The sequence below is a fragment of the Pyxicephalus adspersus genome, chromosome 2, assembly GCF_032062135.1.
Source record: "Pyxicephalus adspersus chromosome 2, UCB_Pads_2.0, whole genome shotgun sequence".
Classification (NCBI taxonomy): domain Eukaryota; kingdom Metazoa; phylum Chordata; class Amphibia; order Anura; family Pyxicephalidae; genus Pyxicephalus; species Pyxicephalus adspersus.
The window spans coordinates 71,140,695-71,161,908 of NC_092859.1; the positions used below are offsets into that span (position 1 = coordinate 71,140,695).

General features: G+C 35.7%; 1 long non-coding RNA gene across 1 annotated transcript; it reads left to right on the forward strand.

The window, feature by feature from the left end:
* The first annotated feature begins 1,056 nt into the window (after positions 1–1,056).
* On the forward strand, positions 1,057–18,465 carry LOC140323686 (uncharacterized). The gene is made up of 2 exons (XR_011919425.1): positions 1,057–1,393; positions 14,225–18,465. It is a non-coding gene; the product is annotated as an uncharacterized lncRNA (long non-coding RNA).
* Positions 18,466–21,214: the final 2,749 nt, after the last annotated feature.

Here is a 21,214-nt window from a genome sequence, read left to right on the forward strand (position 1 = left end):
ATTTATATATACTTAACTATGTATTTAGCTTTTTTCCTGGAGTTCAGCTTTCAGTGGCACTGATTGCAGATGTTCTAGACATCAACCGTATTAGTAGTATGAAAGCCTGATGTATGAGCAAAAGAAAAAAAATGTTTTGCTTTTTTTTTTCTTAAAGTGGAAATGTCTATTTTTTTATAAAGTGGGAAATTAAATCAAGTTCCCATGGTCATCTAAGTAACATGTTCCAGCTGCTACTTATAATAGCTCATCACACAGAGCTTATAAATGACACAAACATACAACTGTACAATTTCCTTAAAGACGCAACATAAAAAATTACTTTTGTATCTTTTAAGGGCATGGTATAATCATCTGTTTTAAATGCTTGGTTTATTGAGCACATATTTTATATATGAATTAGATTTGTGCAAGCATATTTTAAAAATATGATATGCACAAACTGTATAAATATGGAAATTGGACTGATCATGGACAGAGCTCATAGGTGCATTGATGAAAATGCGAAATACATTGATGACAATGATTCTGCTTCTTATCACTAGAGATGCTCAAATTGTTCATATCGCTAAAATTAAGCCATAGACAGGCACATTTAGACAATATCATTGTCCCCTATAGGTATAGTTTAAAAAAAGGCTAGATTGGTGGTGATATTGCTATTTGTGTTACTTTGTAGGGCAGAGGAGGGTAAGGGAGTTGTTTTGGTGCAGTTTTCCCCCATCCCTGTTTCTCACACACTCCAGGACAATTCCCACACTCCTTGGTAGAAATGAGCAGGAAATATAGTTAACCCCTTATACACCACAAGCAATGTATAGGAAGGAATTGGTTAACGAATGCAGGACCCTTTTAGTTTGGTTCATTAGTGTTCCCAGACAAGTTGCTGGCACAGAGTTGGTCTCTCTCCCTCTCTCTCTCTCTCTCTCTTTTCCTCTGTTTCTCTGTTTTTGTCCCCTCCTCCTGCTCTGTTTCACCCCCCTTCTCTTTCAACCCTAATGATTCCCACATGGTTCTTGGTATCTCAGCCAAGCCCCCTAGCATTGTCTGAAAACTCCAAATTTAGAAGAAATATGAAAATTGTCAAACAGTCAGTCCTTAGTGGGTAAAACTGAAAACCTCCTAAACTGTCACAGGTCAAGACAAGAAAAGGAGGGGTGTCACATGACTACACCCCCAACCAATGGCATGCCATGCTGGCCTGACAGATGTGCCTTATAACTGCCTGGCCTCTCTTCCCTCCAGCTCATATAAGGTAAAAGAAAAAAGGTCTTTTCTCCCAGCTGGTTAGAATCTAGTGCCGAAATTTCCCACTCCCAAGACCAGCACACTTACAGAAGCTCTACATTTGCAGCCCCAGGGGGGACAAAGTGACAAGCCAACCTTGCAGACAGTAAGTAAATAATTTTTGTGTAACCCATGCCACTAATAGTGTCTATTTCCTGGTGCACCCATTCAAAAGTAGTCTAAAACTCTAATAGCCATGTTTATATTCACTTTAAATTTGATGTTCTAGTACAAATATCTTTTATAACCCATAGTACGTCTGATGTCTCAAGTCGGGTAAAGTTCCAAGTGTGTATATGTTTTGTGTAATGTGTGCTTTATTTTATAGTTAGAAATCCCATAATGGAAATAGGTCACGTGAATTTAAATAAAAATATAAAAGGAAAATGTTTACAGCTGCTAAGATATTCCAATACATATCAACATTTGCTATTGTTTATTATAGGACATTTGTTTTATTGATTGTACAAAAAATGAACTGTATCACTGCTAATAGATTTATAGGATAGTTTTCAGGTAAGCTGATGTATCATATGTCTAGTGCAAAATATAAAAAGGGACCATCGCTATGATTCCTTTTTATCTTCTCCACTTAGAACTCAACCACATCTTTCGTGCCTAGGCATTTTATGTTCTTTATCCCTAAGCATACATGTTGGGGTATTCCCAGTCAATTGCTATAGGTTACTATATTTTATGTGTGGTATTTTGTAGACAACACAGAAACATGTACAAAAGTTGACTTTATTTTCTGGCCTGAACTTTCCATCATTCTTTGATTCAGTTCTCATTGCTGGCAATACCTGCCCATCATATGCAATTTAAATCTATGATGTTCAATGAAAAGACTAATACAAATAGGTCACACAATCTTCCTGCATGCTGAGAAATTTACTCAAGCAATTCTACATCCAAAATCAGCGGCTCCATGTCTCTTACTCTTTGTCGTTGTGGTAAGGAATACTTGAGTTGCATCATATTGTCCGGCTAGACTTTTCCCTTATTGAATATTTATTATCCATCTGGGTATATTGTACAGTACAGTATTACTAGCTTTTTTTTCTATAATCGTGGAATCATTCTGTATGTTCCTTGCCATGTTTTATGTAGACACTTTCTTGTTCCAAACTCTAGTAAAGGTACAGCCCCTTGTCTGGATCTGTCTGGAAAGCATCAAGAGCTTGAGTTTATAGTTGCTACTTTATAGTATGCGGAGTACTCCACATCTTTTTATCTGAAGGTTTATTATAACCATATTTATTCTAAAAAGAACACATTCATTTTACCAGAGAGAACTCTTGCCATTAGAAATGATTCTATTGAGGAGAGAGATGCTTGCTTCTAACTTAAGTGTATATGTCTAACCATATTTATTTAGAGCACGTTAACTGTTTTCAGATCAATAGTTTTTTTCTCATTTGTAGCTATAGGTTACTACTACATCTTTCACACCATCTGTATATATCATATCTGCAGGGATGAATAAGCTAAAGCTGACCACACACAAGTCATTTTGTGCACAACCAGATAAATGATTATTATCTCCCTGACATTGATCATTTACCTGGATTACCACCATTCCTACTCAATATCCTGAAATCTGATTGAATGTCAATGTGGAGCACTCATGTACTGATTGGATTTGCATCTGACAATGTCCATTGTTGATATGACAATGGACTTTGTAGGCGCTGCGTAAAATGTTGGCGCTATATAAATTCTGGCTAATGATAATAATATAATTTCTATATCCTGCATTTATACTACGTTTCCTGAAAACCAGCAGCCAATGGGTACTCTACCCACTGTTTACTATACCTGCTTAGCTCTGTCTAGTAATAATTGGGGATCACTTCTATTGGCTTCTAGTTCCCATGGATGCTTCTGTCTCTCACAACCAGCAGCCAGTGGAAGCACTCTCTCCCCCCAAGAAAATGATTTTCAAAGCTATATGGTTGTCAATTGCCAGCCAATCACCCACCTCCCTAAAGTTTGCTTTTCCACCCACCCAAGTAAGTGCATTCCCGATCACTGTTTGATTAATATAGTGATCAAATATTGATTGAGTGCTCTAGTTTTTACTAGATTGCCTTTATTAGATTAGCAGTTTTTAGTAAACATGCTCAGGAGTCTGGCTTGCAAAACAACCTTCATACAAAGCATTTTTCCATAAACACACATGGCTGTTTTATTTAAATGTGCATGTTTATACAATGGGAAGACATCACTAGGAGTGGATTTTTTGGAGGGAGCAAGTTGCAACCATCCAGGAAAATCCATTTCAAACATTTCAATTTTTAACCCCTTGCTCAGTCACCAAGGAGGTATTCTGTACATATAACTCTAAGTCTCTTTGTAATGGAGCAGATAATTATCTCATGTCTGTAGGTAGCCTGTAAGGTAATAGTTTCACATTAGCTCCGGGAACTGCAGCTCACTTCACTTAATATAAAAAAAAAAATGTGTTGATATTCTGTAATGTGTTTTCTAGAAAACATAAATACATGCATGTTTTAAAAAAAGATGTGCAAATGAACACTAATCTTTATTTATTACCAAGCTCCAGGGCTTTTTTATTTCTATTTGACCATACTAAATTAAGCCATCATAAATTAAGTGATTGTTTGTTATTGGACACACAGTTTTCTTTAATAAGTAAAGGTTGTCTTAGCACATTCTGTTCTATATGACTTCTTCCAATGCTGCAGATCAGATAATACATTTATAACGCTGATGGTAGATTTGTTGCAATGCACTGCAAAGTAATCTCTCTTAGCTGCCAAGCAGGTTTCCTCTGCTGTAACTTATTGAGCATTGCATAATGAAAATTATGACAGCATCGATGATAAGAATTAATAGATTTCCTTAGAATGAGTGTACTTTCTCTGGGCAAGTGTGGCCTTATAGACCTGCCAAACCTCACAGCTACTTCCTGTTAGGAGTAGGACAGGGATTTGGCAATGGAGATGCAGCTGCTCCAGATGTGACCACTTTAACCGCTGAAAAAAACCCTGAGGCTCTCACCGTCATGCTTTGACTGGCGAAGCTTAAAGATTTCCCCTGCACATTATCCTCTTAAAATTCTGTATGCCCACGTGAATGTGTGTGTTCCAAATAACGCCTTACTAGATTCATACTACAGGAAGCAGCCTTTTTTTATATCATAAATATATGTTTTACTTTACTTAATTTACGACAACCTGGATAATAAGATAATTTTATTTATATTTGAATATATAAAGCGCCATAGGTAATAAATTAGCTGTCCAATTAACTTACCATTCCCACTACAATAAAAACGGACAAAGGCGCAACTTTTTCCTGCACCATATTCACAGACATTGAGATATTTTTGTGTGTCTGTCAAAGCTGAACATCTGTGAGAAATTTTCCTAGCATACATCACACATTCTCCCTCTCATGCAGAAAGAAGCTTCTTATAGATAAAGGAGGCAGATTGTGAACATTGGTAATAATATTGTACTAGTAATATGAATTTGCCTGGCTGCCAGACATGCACTCTGGTTTGAATACTTATAATAGGTTTTCATATTGGAGGTTGTCACTTTCCGATGTATTGCTATTCCAGGTCTATATTAAAGCTTCAGCATAATGGCAGCCCCTGTATTTCTCTTTCACATAGCAGTGAAAGCCATCTATGCAAACATACATTTTACTGCTATATAAACGATTGAATAAAAAAAGTTTCCGAAGTTTCTAAACATAAACAATAGTGCTATTGGGCACTTTTAGGGTTGCATACCAAACACTAATTGAACAGCAGAATCTATAATGTAGTCTGATATTTCAGAGGGGTGTATAGCATTTAGCATAATAATGTTAGATTGCATTAAAGGTTCCACTATTCAACTTGTCCCCTCCATGAAACCCCAAGAGTGCCCATGACCACTTGGATATATTACTTTACTACAGAAAGAACCCAAGCAGTGACTACTTCTGTTGTTTTTTTAATAATATTCTATAATATTTTTATAAACCTTGCACAATGTAGTGCAATACAGAACTTACATGTGCAGAGCACATGGAGCAATAAAGTTACTGTGTATTGGCGTAGTTTCCGAAATAGCATCTAACTGCTGTGCATTTAAGGGTTATTCATTCCAAAAGTGATATTTTAAATTTGGTTGGTGTCTAGTAGGCTCAATGTTCAATCTGACAGTTTTCGGTAAGTTTTAGAAGGAGGGGTCACTCATAATGGCCAGAACAGGTGTGGAGATCCAGGAATTTAGGTGAAGATATTTTACCAATAAAGAAATTAGAAGATACATTTAATCACCATTTAGAGCAGTATTCAGATGTTTTTGATGCCTTTAGAATGCCCCCCAGTGCTCAGAACAGAAAGTCCTAGGTAACAACACCTCTGCCCCTATAGAGTGACAACAAAGGCTGCACCCCTGGACACAGCAGAGCTGATCAATGTAAGCTATTTCCATCCAGAAATGTGAGACAAATCTGACTCCTCATATGCAAAGATGAAAGCATGGATGGATGTTATGGAAAATTTCATCCCAACAGCAAAGGAGGAGATGGAACCCTGGCATCAATAAAAGGGGAGTGGGTGGGTCATGATTTTTTTGGGGGTTTAGTCTTCTGGTGTGGTAGCAAGGAGTGTTTAAAGTCAGATAAACTACTTTTGCTCCAAGGGCAGCCAGGTGCATTGATAGGGAACAAATGGCAGCCAGGGAATTGCTAGCTTAGTTGTGGTTAGAAAAGCAGCCAGATGCATTGGTAGCCAAGATGAAGAACAAAAAGCAGCCAAGTGCATTGGTAGCCCAGATGAGGAATAAAAAGCAGCCAGTTCCATTGCTAGTCAAAATGAGGAATAAAGGGCAGCCAAGTGCATTGCCAGCCTAGATGACGAACAAAGAACAGCCAGGTGCATTGGTAAACTAGATTAGGAGCAAAAACAGACAGGGGAATTGCTAGCTTAGATATGGTTAGAAAGACAACCAGATGCATTGGTAGCTGATGACAAAAAAAGCAGCCAGGTGGGTTGGTAGCCCAGATGAGGAATAAAGAGCAGCCAAGTGTGTTGATAGCCTAGATGAGGCATAAAGGGAAGCCAGTTGCATTGATCGCCACGATGAGGAACAAAGGGCAGCCAGGTGCATTGGTAGCCCAGATGAGGAATAAATTGCAGCCAGTTGCATTAGTAGGCCAGATGAAGAGCAAAGAGCAACCAGGTGCAGTGGTAGCCCAGGTATAGTTAGAAAGGCAGCCAGGTTGGTATATTAGGAGTCTGGGGGCTTATTTGATATCTGGAAACCCCTTTTAATAAGTGGGTCACCAGATGCCTACCCACCAACACCCTGGGAATGAGTACATGAAACAAAGAGCAACTTCCTGTTTAAATAAAGCTTTCAAAAACTTTACCCTAAATTTTCCCTAATTGTGATATCTATGACAAAATTGTACAGCTCATGTGCTAACCAGTAACTAATAACCAAGAACTACTTACAACCAAGATCTAATCAACAATGTCACATAACCTTAAAACAACTGCTATAAAGTATTATACATCTTTTTACATTTCTCACTGATCATTTTCATTGTTAGGCAACTCATCTGTTTTGTTTCAGAGCTTTAGAATCTTAAAAGCTCTAAATCTTGATTTATTATGGCCCCTTGCTGAATCTTCATATGTTAGGAATCAGCAGTTCTAAACAGCACCTTTAATAAAACATGGAAACGTTTCCAAATATACTTTATTGCCACCCCAAGGCCCTAAACATATGGAACATAGATTGACAGGCAATGGTCATGAACTTGATTTCTCCATGAACATTATTTTGTAAATAGCTTGTAGTTTTTCTGTAAATTAAAGTAAAAGGCATTTGTGAAGCCATAGTTTCTGAAAATAGTATTGTCAGAAAACTGAAAAAAGTAATTAAAAAATATTCTGCAACATTATTTTATATTGTACTAAAATGTCACACAACAATTCCAGATCATTAAATGTTCAGATCAAATTGGTATCATCAGATTTCAAGGGTAAGCGTATGCTGGTTGGATATATTTGGCATATTTGGCTATTGGTTTTTATTGTTGCCCTAAAGGAAACCTGTCATTTTAGCAATTTTTTATGCACAAATTCAAGAGCTGTTTTGCTTATCTTTTTGCTTAGCTGTTTTTTATGATCTTAATTTAATGCCAGGCAGGTGTAAGGGTTGTTCATTTTTCACCTTTGAGATCTTGTGGCACTGGAGAGGTCTCCTAACCACGTCTTTTTCCACCTCTAAAATTTAAAAGTCTATGTCAGACAGCATCTACAAATTTAGGGCTAACTTTGGGCCTGTCCCAATGCCATCAGTTGGACATCAGTTTAAAATGCTTAAGATCATTCAGAATTCATTGTCAAGTCCATCTGATCTGCATTAGGCCGGCTTCAAAGGGGTTTTGAATTGCTATAAATCCAGTTGGCAATATATCTTATTGTTTATTTCCATAAACATATATGTATTCCCATAAATTCAAAACCTACCTAAAAGAAAGAAAAAGTCCAACAACACAAGGATAGCACTCTTACCTTGCTTCCTCTCAAAAAAAACCTTACAGTAGGTACATTGGATTGCGGGCTTGTCTGAGAACAGTTATTGACAGAACTATTGACTCGGTCACGTGCCTGTAAAAATACATTATATTAATTAAAATACAATATGTCATTATTTAGTTTTTATGATTTGGAAAGTTTAAACAAAGCTTACCCAATATACAGTTTTCCTAACTTGTGTGTTGGATTATTTGCTTAATATTCAAAGGTTTTCATTAAACATTGTTTAAAGCCTCTGTCAAATTTGAAAGTTACAGCCTAAAATATCTTACTAATAACTGAAGTACCTCCATAAATTTAGATTTAGCCCAAGAATATGTCAGTAAAGCTTTCTGAAGGTCACAGGAGGACAATGTTTGTAACAGATGCAAATCCTGATTGGATGGGTATAGTAATTATGAATCATGGATCTGCTTTTCATGGTTGGATGAGTCTAAGCAGGAAAGGTTTTAGAGATGACTAATAAATGTGTGCTTACTGTACAACATGTACTACCAGCAGATTGAGCAATGACCTACTAAAAAATCTATAGTGTCCATACATGATAACTGTATATAGTCATACAAAATGTAAGTTGTTTTTTGAAAGGCTGAGTTTCAATGACATTACCACAACAGTTTTTCCCCCATTGGCCGATCCTGGCAAATATTTGGAATACTATTTGAATACACCGTGACCAATCTAGGACTTAGCCTCCTCAGGCCTTGGTATCTGGTCCCTTTTTACCCCTTTAGCATCTTTTCATAGTCTGTTTATATCAATTATCGAGCAATGGCAGAAAAACAGTAATAACCCCCTTTTTTTAGCAAAATATATTTAACATTGTATTTATTAACCAATTGATCCTGAGCCATTTGAGTTGAGAACAGTGCCTCAATGGCTTGCCTTTAACTCTTAGGAATTGGCAAAAAATAAAAAAAAGCTTCACATTGTTTTGTAGGTAATAAAGACAAGATGCTGTGGACTGAGGCAAATATAAATGGGAGCAATAGAGGTAGATGCCATTGGACAGAGAAGATAAAAAAGAACATAATAAATACTAAATAAACTGTTAAAAAACTACCCAAAATCAATATAATTTTCTGACTGACGTGATGAAGTTGTAGACTACTGTCATTCTCAAATGGTCTAATTACTGATTGAAGGAACCATTTAGTCACTCAATAATAAATCATACTAATATAGGAATACAACTATAGCACCACAGGTTTTGTTGCAGTGCAGGTTGCAGTCTTTGAGAATTCCATTAGACCACATGTCACAATTCAATTTGGCAGTATATTAGGCAGAACATACTATGCCATATTCCCACAAAAATCATCATTGGGGTTTGTGGTTTGGAATAGACCATCACTTCCTGTTGTTCTCATCAGTGACCCTTCCATTCCACAACATGTGAAGAGTCCTCTCTCGCATGCTCCCTGACCTCCCAGTACTGTTCAGTTGTTTTTATCCCATCAAGAATGTTACTGGTAAACAGAGCTACTAAGTGTTTGTGTCACACGCTCCCCATTTCCTTTTTAAACCAATTAACTCTTTCCTGGGAAGCCTAGCCAGGGCAAATTTTTGGGCACAAGAGTTTATTTTGATAAAGAAAGTTTGTTCTTCATTTTTGTAGGAATCACATTAAAAAAGATACATGAATTATTATTGAAAGACAAGAAGAACAGTCTCTGTTCCCAAAGCTTAGTTGAAAATATAATTTATATAGACTGAAGCCTATGACTGGTGTCATAGCTTATTTCCGAACTAATCTTATGTGGCTTTAAAGCTGCATTACAATGCAGTGCAAACCAGTTCAGGAGTAAATGTGTTTATGTTACTTAGCGTACTCTAGCACAATGCAGACACAACTGTGTTTATATAACCTCATCAGAAACTCCAGCAGCCATTCAATGATGGATGCCAAAACCACACAAGACGATCAGATGGAACCTAAATCATTTGGAGAGTAAATGGAAATTCATGTGTGTTCTGAATATCCTATGTTAAAGCATAAAGCAGCAGTAATAATTGAAAAATGTGTAACATGTAAAAAGAATTGCAGAAAATGTCAATACCTTATAACCAAATTCATCCTAAATGGGGCATGGCATAAATTTTACTAGCTGCATCTAATCAAAATAAAGGTTTTCATGTATGTACTAGTTGACCCTTATTGAAAAGGTCTTCAAAAACCTATATGGATGCCAAAAAGATCACTTTTCTCCTAAAGTTATTTATCAATATAGCATCAGTTTCAGATGAGAAGCTTAGGAAAAGAGAAGACATGTACCTAAAGCTGTGCTGAAGGATATGCTTATGATATGATTTCATACTTTACTGTATGATAATATACGCCATATCATGACTCCAACTTTTTCTATACTAGCAAACAGATATTCACATTTGTTATTTATGTGCTCAAACAGACCGACCTGCCCAGCTTGGAGGAACAAGCAATTATTGGTACAGACCTTTTTGCACAATGATGTCTCTTGGCTGATGGTAACTGTAGATGCTCTACCCACCCAAAACTACATTCTCCAAGAAATTATATTAATTCAAAAATCTTCTTAAAAAATTACATAGCCATAAAAACAGGAATAAAGACTCTTATATGCTTCCTAAAATCCTCTTGAGGGCAGCAAAAAACATGTAATTGCATTTATGATGACTTGTGTTGGCTTCCCCTCAAGCAGAAAGAAGCAAGGACATCTTTAATTCTGTTTTTTTGCCAACATGTGATTTATAATGGAGATGATAGTATTTATAATGGAGATGATAGAAGTGTAAGCTCTTGGGGGCAGGGTCCTCTCCTCCTCCTGTGTCACTGCCTGTATCTGTCTTTCATTTGCAACAACTATTTAATGCACAGCGTTGTGTAATATGTTGGCACTTTATAAATACTGTTTATTAATAATAGTAATAATAAAAATTAAAAAGCTTGAGTCTTACTTGAGAAATGGACATTTGTTGGTTTGAGTACCAGATCCAAATCTAAGTTATATCAATGCTTGAAATATGGACTGATATGAAACAATGATATTCAGTTTTATTGTTTATTTGCATTCTTCACCAAATACTGCTTTTTACAAGATCTGTTAACACTGATATACACTCTGATGGTGCTGTTAGCCATTAACTAGCACAGTGTAATGCAGGAGGCTTTTGGAAAAATATAGTTGAAAATCATAATGACCGTCATCCACACTCACACCAGGTATTTGCAATGGCTACTAAACAATCATAGGGATTCATTTGTCTACATATCTATACAAACAGTCCAAAAACATATACCTAAAAGAAAAATACAAACTGGAGATAAATGGTTTTATGAAAAACAACAATGTATAAGCAACCTTTGTCAAATCATGCAAGGTGCAAGTTGCATATGAATCTTGCTAATACTTGTTACTTGTCATAGGTCCCCAGTATCTCTCTATTTATTACAAATTCACACTAAATTCTACACAAGAAAAATAGGTGGAAAAGAGCATACCCCCAGCATCCTGGCTTCATGCCTAAAGGGGATTTTAAATGTTTGAAGCTCCAAGAAACTGCTTCAGACCATAAAAGGAAGAGACATTTTCTCTGAGTCTGGATCATGGAAAAATAAAAAGCTATTTATAGTTGGAGGCCTGGCTGCATCAGAACTGTAAAGCGTGATAATGATCTATAGCCAGTGCGTGACACATTAACACTGATGTATACATTAAAGATGTACGTACATTCTGCAAATATATCACACAAATGCATGTAAGATCTTGGACCTCTTGCCTATTATGATATATTTACTTATTATACTTATTATGTAGTGCCCTGTGCTGTTGATACAAGTTTACAGTAAAATCTAGTAAGACAAAATGAAATATAGTAATACTTATTTAGATAAATCCCTTTTTAAATGTACGTTTTCCATAGAAGCCTAAAGTACCTGCACTTTGTCATAGAATGTGATGTGCGCAAGATGGAAAGATGGGTAGGAAACGCATTTCTTAGGTATTAATGGTAGGAAAGTTACTTAGTTATTGATGTTTTCTATAACATATCTGCTACTTGTTATATATACTTATATGTATATATATATTATATATATAATATATATATTACCTGGTTATATTGTTTTGTTCACATTTATATATTCTACAGTATTTAAAATGTTCTTGGCTTTTCACATACTATGGAACTTTCTGTGTATATCATAAAGCACTTAATGAAACGTAAGGTAATGTGTGACACAGTGCATTACCATGTTTGTTGCACACCACAGAAAAAGTTAACAGATTAGGTGTAAATAACTGCAATCTGTTTTATTTTAAGTCTGACTTCAGAGCAAGAGGCATCTTATCCTGGTGTTTATATTGTCTGAATGACATAGGTACTACTAGTTGGATGTCCAATAGTAGGGTCCTCTCAGGCTTCAGAAGACTGCAGCAGCAGGATGCTGTGATGATCCATACATAGAATTCATTGCTGTATTGCCAATGTGTGTATTCCCAAAAAAAGCATCAGTAAATGCAAAACATTTATCCTACTTAAAGTGAGCCAATAATTCTTAGTTTTCCCCAACAAATAACCCCCTAACCTTTTTCCAAAAAGTTAACATACCTCTCTAATCCCTAAATTTACCTAACCTCTGCACTAATCCATAACCTTCCTGTCACATATACAGATCTCTGCACTTATGTGCCAGGAACAGTGGTGCTAAATTGTCACAATCCCTGTGTCAAAACAGAACAATACCCAGACCTGAGAGCCTAAAACTACTGATCTATAGACAACATACAACACAGCAGAAAAAAAAGTTTTAGATAAATGATGTTGGGCAGTGATAGCAGCTAATAACAGGTAATAAAAGTGGCTTTAGAATTAGGGTTACCTCTCAATTTTCAATTTGCAGTAACATGTACATTAGAGAATTTTTGTAAGAAGACTTCTCCCAGCATTCTGCATCTGCATCAAGACAGCATACCAACAAGAATATCAAATGTTTATAAATATTACAAATATATACTATTTTACAAATAGGGAAGATTATTTAATCATCTACATAGCAAAAAGAATGTGCTTATATTATTTGCATCAATTGTAAATAATGAGTTTGTAAAGGAAACAGAGTTTAGGATAAGATGTCTGATCGAAAAGATTTTAAGGCATGCTGCAAGTCATTATAGGAAATTCTAAAGAAATGTGACAGTAGAGTTCAGTATCCCAAGTAATGTTGTGGTTGAGCCTGATGATGTTTTCCCCAGAGGTGCAGCCGACATAAACCAGCTGCTGCCCATCTGTTCAGAAATTTTTTTTTTAAATGAGTAAAAATAAAGACGCATGAGATCCAGCCTCTTCCAGACCTCCCCCTTTATCCATAATAAAAGCAGTGACCAAGGGGTCAAACTTCCAGGAAAACACTCATCATCCCCAAAAATTGGAGGACATCCAATTTTAGGAGGGAACCTAATTTAATGTCAACAAGGCAGTAAAGCCTGATTTGGTCACTCCTCCAAATGCCTAACATATCACAAAAGTGCTTGGCCCTGTTTACATTTCAGGATGATGTATATGCAGCAGTTTAAAAAGTTAAAAGGATTGCTAGCTGACACCTAATTGGGTTCTTTTGAATTTTGAAGCATATGTGATGAGAGAAATGGAAAAGAACCAATATTTCAATGAGTAAAGTAGCCTTTATTCTTTCCAGATCCATATATTACCACTCAGCCAGGGATAATGTAATAGGGACAACAATTGTCTGTAATTACATTTTTATTTACAATAGAATTACAATATATTACCAAAGACCTTTACCAATTCTGCATTTGATGAAGGCTGTGTTTGGGGAAGCAGCTAGTGACTCCTGGTGGTATCGGTGCTTACACTGGAAGCTTCACTATATGCAGGATGATGTGTGAATCATGCAAGCTTTAAAAATGTAGCATTCATTTATTGTGCACCAAAAAATCATTGCCTCTTTATGGTTGTAATTAGTTTAACTCAAGCACATGGTTTATTAGAAAGATGAACGTGCTTTAATGTATATACCGAATCTTCTGTGCAGCAAACAATAATTGCAGAAATGAACAAAGAATAGATTAGTGGCCCTTAAAATATGCACTAATTGAGCAGACATTTACCATAGCCTACCCACTTAGGATTCAAGTCAGTCATTATGACATCATTAAAGTTTAAACAGAGGTACCCTTTGACTTGGGCTTATTATGGCTCTCTTAAGAACTTGATTTAAGAGGGCTGGATTAGATCAATGGCATCATTCACAATAAACTTTACTGCTCATCATAGTTATAGAACAATCAGTATCCTTTTTCAGTCATCTTATTAAAATGGGCTAATTGTGCTTTAATTATGCAATCTTTCCTTTTTTTCTTGCAGGCATTGATTTCAAAATATATCCCCAGCTATTGTGGAGGTGGAAGAAAATCAACTATTTACTTTCCACGTATAGTCTATGGAAGAGGATGAGCCGGGGATTTGGCCCACGCAGCTGTGGAACACAGTGTAGCATTCCAATTGTATAGCAAAAAGGAGGCCAGGTGAGAAGGAAGAAGTAGGGGAGCTGCTCACTATTGGCTTTTATGGTTTTAAATTATTTCCTAACACTCAGGCCAAACCTCATATTAACAGCTGGCGGGAAACAGAGGAAATACCTTGAACAGTTGTATATAAAAGTATCTGTCACACAGAGCAGCCGTCTTAACTCACAGTTAACATCACTGCCAAGATTTGGCCATGCACAACCAAGCTTTTTTTAAACTTTTTTTTATTTTTATTCTGTGATTTGTACTTATTAACTGCTTACAGTATTGTATATTGATGAACTGCTAGGTATCCTAACAGTACCTATCTGTGTGTAGCCAAAAAAGCTCCTGTTTTTTCACTTACATCTGTGAACTCGTAAAAAGTAATTTCACCCAAAACTAATAATTTAGGCTGAATTATGCACTGATTTCTTATATATCTCAAGAGATTCTCTTTGAATCTGTGTTGCCACTTTTTGTCCTTACTCACCCTTGATGCTAAATTACTTGTTTATCTAAAGCTGGTGCCCTGATTTTTTTTTTTTTTTTGTGACAACTGGCAAATTCTAAATTTTTGTCTATTATTGCAAGAATATTTTCCATACTATACAGATAATTACTCACACTTTCTGAAGTAGCACAAAGGAAGACCTAGACTTGGTTTCTGATTGGAAAGCAGAGCTGAAAACTATGGCGTGGGCACTGTTTTAAGGGACATATACAAAGTTAGACAGTAATTTTACTGCTAGCATACAACTAAAATATCTTTTCTATAAACTAATAAAGTTTAATTTAATATCATAACACTAGATACATTAACGATAATTCAATCTATACAAGGTTGAATTAAATGTCAAAACTAAACTTCAGGCAGCTTTAAAAAACAAAATTATTATTAAATGCAAATAGTATAAGTACCTAAATTAAACGCGACATCAATCTAAAAAATTCAGAATTGGAAGAGGTTTATAATGTACATGCGTGACAAGGAAGAAATGGCAGATAGATTGCCTCATTACTCTTCTACTGCACCAATCAGAAGGTTAGGAGTGGTATCTTGCACTCCAGAAAGTCAGAATTGCAAACCCTTTGATAGTGAAGACAGCTCACTTATATGTATATCATCTGTATATATGGCTGTTTACCTGGAATTTTGCTAGAAAATAAATTTTTTAACAATAAAAAAAAATACATAATAATATTAATATATTAATGTTTTGAATACAGTGTGTGTAGTTTTGCCTCTTTTAACAATCTTCATTCAGGCATTCTCCATTGACAGAAGCTGACTTATCTGCACACTGTCTTCCAGCCCAAGGTGCAGTGCTGCATCTCTGGTCAGTTGTGAGTCTGAGATGAAGCACTGTAGCTCGGGAAGGCGGAACCTGCTGCCATACAGAAGATGACTGAAATAAACATCAGGATATAATGGAAACTTTGTGGAAGCAGTGGGAAATCTATTCAAAGATGCACAAATCATTTACTGAATGTTACCAAACACCAGACTGCTTTAATAACCACGAAAAGTACATTTTGATGTTTACATTTTTTTTTAACTTGGATTCATGCCTTTTTGCCAGAAGAAGAAACATATGCACTTTGATGAAGTATTGTACTACTAAAATCTGGTAATTGTAGCTTAATTTACATCAGTCAAAAGGTAAATACAAAGGAAAACAAAACTTCATACATTTGTAAGTGGAAACACTGGAATGGATTTCTTCAAAGTCACTTGCTATTTGTTAGCAAATGTTTTAAATCCTGGACCAGATCCATTCCAGGTTTTGTGGATCACCCAGCTTCACTGACAAAAAAGTATCCTCTCCAGCCTTGGAAAGCTTTAAAAATCAGGCCCACTGTGTTTTATTGATTGATACTGGATATTGTAAGGTAACTGACCCTATTTTATTCTGGTCCTCTAATATCTTGTTTTTCAGGTGTCAACATATGCAGTGGTAAAAAAGGACACACAAATGTGCTATGAAATAAAACATTCACTAGGAATGAATTGCACATCTGTTTTTTTAGTTATTGGTGCTTTTCTTAGCTAAGAGTCTCAGTGAAGGGTCAGGGAAAACTACCCAAAAACCGTTGCTTTTTTAATACCTTTTCAAACTGTAACAATATCAAGACTTGGAATAAAAAAAAAGTCTTAAGAGATACAAACATGCACACATATATGGACTGATTCTGAGTGAGTGTCCACAAAGCTAGTTCTTTAAAGCAGTGTTCCGTGGACCACTGTGGTCTACAAGAAAATGTTGGTGGTCCACAGAAAAATTTGGACATTTTTTGCAATTTTTATGTTTTATTAATAATAAAACAAAATCAATATTCTAATGAATTCCTATATTCTGAATGACAATTTTTGCCTCTATTTTGCACTAAATTCAAAAACTGTACTAGAGATATAAAAACAAGGGAGGGGCTGCATGACGTCAGTGTAGTTTCAAGTTAAATGAGGCAATCAGTGCCGTGCCATACGCTTTAGTATTGTTTTGACCGTTACAATAGTCACCCCGCTCCGATTGTTTTTTTTTTATTTGTTTACTTCTCAGATGTTCTTTTAGGTAAGTATGACCATAACTGTGTATTTTCTTTAACTAGTATATTTAATGACATCAAATAGTTTGACATTGATAAGTCTCATTTCTTGTTTGGTCTCAGATTCAAATTAAATAAACCCATATTAATTGAGAAAAAGCAAACAAATATTTGCATTTTCTTAGTAATACCAAAGATAATGCAACTAATCATATTAGTAACAATAGTAATACTTCACTTAACTGTGAGCTGATCAATGAATCAGAGCTTCTACTGTCCTTGTCAGGTACCATTAGGAAGATTATTATTTTACAAATGTATTTATCTTTTTAAAAAAAATCAAATCAAATTGATGATACGAGGGGTTTAAAATTATGAATTTAGTGGTCCGTGAGGCCTAAAAGATTGTCGACTGCTGCTTTAAAGACATGGTTGGCAAGTTTGGGTGAAGAAGTGGGAACGCCGATTGCAAGCTGTCTTTTTTGGCCAACATTATTATCACAAATGCTCTTTTGCTTTAAGGGGCAGAAATTACACAGACACACTCCACGTTATTGTTTTGGTTTGGAATGAGATGTCCAGAAACATTTAGTGCATATCTTAAAGTACTTAAAATCAAACTCATGCTAAATATTACAGACTGAAAAGAAAATCTACAGGCTTCAGTGATGTACTGGATATTGGACCTACTGACCATCTACATCCTCCATGACCTAGTCCTCACGGTCCAGTTTTCCCAGGAATCCCTTGGGTGTTGTGGTGGGGATTCCTGGAAATACTGTTCTTGGGGTCTAGGGTTTGCAACCAAAGACTTCATCTTCATCAACATTCCTCCCATGAGTGGATTCCCACTAAAGGTTCTTTGTTCAAGATCACACAAATGCAGACGTATACACATTCCCTTCCTGTTAAATGTCTTGCTTATCTTATTGAACTGTTGGTTAACTAGCAATCCTTATACATTCTTTTGCAACACAAAATGTCATGGCTCCCAATAACCAGCTCTAACAAACAAATCGCAAATATGGTTTGAAAGACAGGTGAAGTTTCACTGCTAGACCTGCAAACCCTAGGTATCTAAAAGCTAAACTAAATACCGACCAAATACCATTTTTAGAATGTAGAAATAAGTCATTCAATCAAATATCATATATAAAGCATTAAAACTTTAATATTACAATGTTACCAGTGTGTCTCCAGTGATGTACAGTTTAAGTTCATGTGCTTAAAGGAACATGTTGTGAGGGAAGTCTGCAAGCTCCTAATGCTCAGTTTTTCATCTCTATATTTATATAATTTATTAAAGATCAAGTTTTTAAAGTTATTTTAAGTAGTATAAAGTCTTTGAAAAAGTTCAGAGACAAAACCTAATGTACCTGTAAATGGGAAGGTTGTGCCTAAAAAGAAAAAAGCAAATTTCCTTAATGAATATGAAGTATACTGCAGTATTTGCATCAAATGTTTCATATGTACATCTTCCTGTATTCGCCTTAATTCACTCTTATCATTGAGCAGAAGGCTCTAAATAAAATATTACACATTACCTAAAAACTGTCTGTGTTTTTCGTTGAAAGAATTAGAAGTTTAGTCCTCCCAGAAGAAAACATTTTTCATACCACAGTCTCTTGAAACGGGTTCAGGAAATTTTATGACAATTGTTTCCATTGTGTATTTGACAAAGTGAATCAATACTCTACTGTTTTGAAACTGTCATTTGCCAGAAACCTCAGCTCAGTTTTGGCAAAAACAATCACAAAATAGTAAGAAGAGGTGTTGTTTTGGCTGTACCCTGACCGTGCTGTCAATGAATGACAGGTCTTTGAGTGTGTAATAACATAAAAAGATTGAGAATAAAGAATTATAATGTGTATGTAATTAAAATATTTTTAGGTGAAGAATAGAAACTTCTAAAATTTCTAAAGTAAAACTTTACTATTTTGTTTTTTTTTTTTGTTTTGTTTAAAAATGTCATTAACATACCGACAGGGATGGGGCAGAAGGAAACCTGGAATAAAAAAAAAATAGCAGACATCATTTGCTTCGTGTTCAAAAAGAGACTCTTCAAAACTTCAGACATAAAAATAACAAAATGCGGTACTATGAAGTAACAGAGTACTGATGTAATAACACACGTTACAACATGAGCATACAATTATCAGAGCACAAAATGTTTGGTCAGCTTGGATGAAATATAAACATTTAATGTCTTTGCTGCACCATGGGTAATAATAATAACAACACATTGATGTAAATTACTGTACATGGCCATATATAATACCAGACATTCAGACACCTCTCAGGCAGTTTATCCTACCACATGTATTTGTCAGACTCCGACGAAAGCAGTGAAGAGGGACAAAAGCTTTTCAATCCAAGTCATTTAAGGGGAATATATGACATGCTGTTGTATACAATAAATAAATGAATGTTGTGTACTTTTCTATTACTATACAACTCTATTATTTGGGGGGGGGGGGGGGAATAGAAAACTGCAATACTAATGCTACAAACCTGGGTTGTTTAACAACTGAATATGTATTGAAGAAAGTGCACCAAAAGAAGTTACCTGTTAGAAAAAAAACCAGTAGATCCTTAGATAAGCTGTTGAATGAATATGTAAATAAAATCAATTTAGGCCCCAGATACTCTCAAACAAACCATCTAATTCAGACATGTCCGAAAAAACGGCTCGGGGGCCAATTGGGGCCCGTGTTCAGATTTCCACTGGCCCGCAGCCTCTGTCATAAAATCAATATTATGTGGCCCGCTAGCACTGTTGACCACAGTATAAAATACACACGTACAAAAAAGCTTTAAAGTTGATCAACCGTCTTGCATTTACCTACTCGGTGGGCATAATAGGCAGGATGGGAGTCCCCATGTGTGCACAGGGAATCCCCTACGTCATTATGCTGGGCGTGTGCTGTGCAGGACCCGCACGTACCACGCCCACTCTGTTTCTAAAAACGTGCACAGAGCCCACACTGACACTGGACTTGTGCACAGGGAATCCTGGTGGGGTGTGCGGGACCCGCGCAGACTACGCCCACACTAACCCTGAGTATGTGCTGAATGGTCAGCACCCACACATTTTCATCTCACCAAATCTCTCTGCCCTCTTTGCAAAAAGTTTGGACACCCCTGATCTAATTGGACAGTGAGATCATCTAAATGAAGTCAAACAGCTAGGAAACAGATAAAACATATATGTGAGCTATTTCACCTGCTAAAAGATTGCTGCTACATCTCAGGCCTGCAGTACATCTGATTTTTTTTAAATGACCTGATTTTTTTCTTTTTATTGCAGTTAAGTAACAAATACGGGTTTTTTCCTTACCCTGACCTGTATGTAGACATTTTGCACACTTTTTGCATGTTCTTTTGTTAGCACATTAGCTTTGTCATATACCCAACTGTCCCATTGCGCTGGTTGTCTCACTTCTAGACTGAGCTCTGCTGTACATTGATATCTAAATAACTTCAGGTACTTACTCTAATGTGCTAATGTTTAATAAAATACATAATTTGTTAATAAATACAAAGCTGAATTATGTTGTGTCTGCCTGGAAGCCTTTTAGAGTCAATTAGTAGGTGGTGATGCAGTCTGAGCTTCCCAGGTTTGTCGTAGACTTACTATGCGTGGCAACTGGCATGATCCAAGTTGTGTTCCCAATTCAGTATACATTGTATAAACCTGAAAAAATCAGACATCACTGGGATTATTTCTGCATTGATTGTACCAATCTGGAGTTTCAGCAGACAGGTAAAATCACAAAATATAGGAAGATTTTGTAATATATGTACACAATAAGTACTTAAGTTAAAGCAACCACAGCATGAAGATTCTAGTACACATAGGTTTACATAAAGGGATATATATTTTAATAGAACTTAGAAAAGTTGTCCTTCATCATTTACTTTTATACAGATATAGAAATGTTAGCAAAAAAGTACAACATATGTAAAAACATATTTTACATACCTAAAAATATAGTTGCAGCAGCCCAAGCAATATATGTGAAGACCTGAAGCATACAAGATACATAAACAAGTAAACAAATACTGAACAAATGAAAGAATATTCATGGGCCTGAAGGTTACAGAGGCTGATATAAATTATTTTTTCATTGAATGAAAATATACTAACAGTGTAAAATGTAAAAAAAACTATTCAAAGCAACAGTAAAAAAAAAAATAGTCATTACACACACAAAAAAAAAGAACAGATACCGCCTGAAAAAAATCAAATCAAATACAATAAATCCATAAAAAGTCTAATCATTTTGGTAAAGGCCACAAC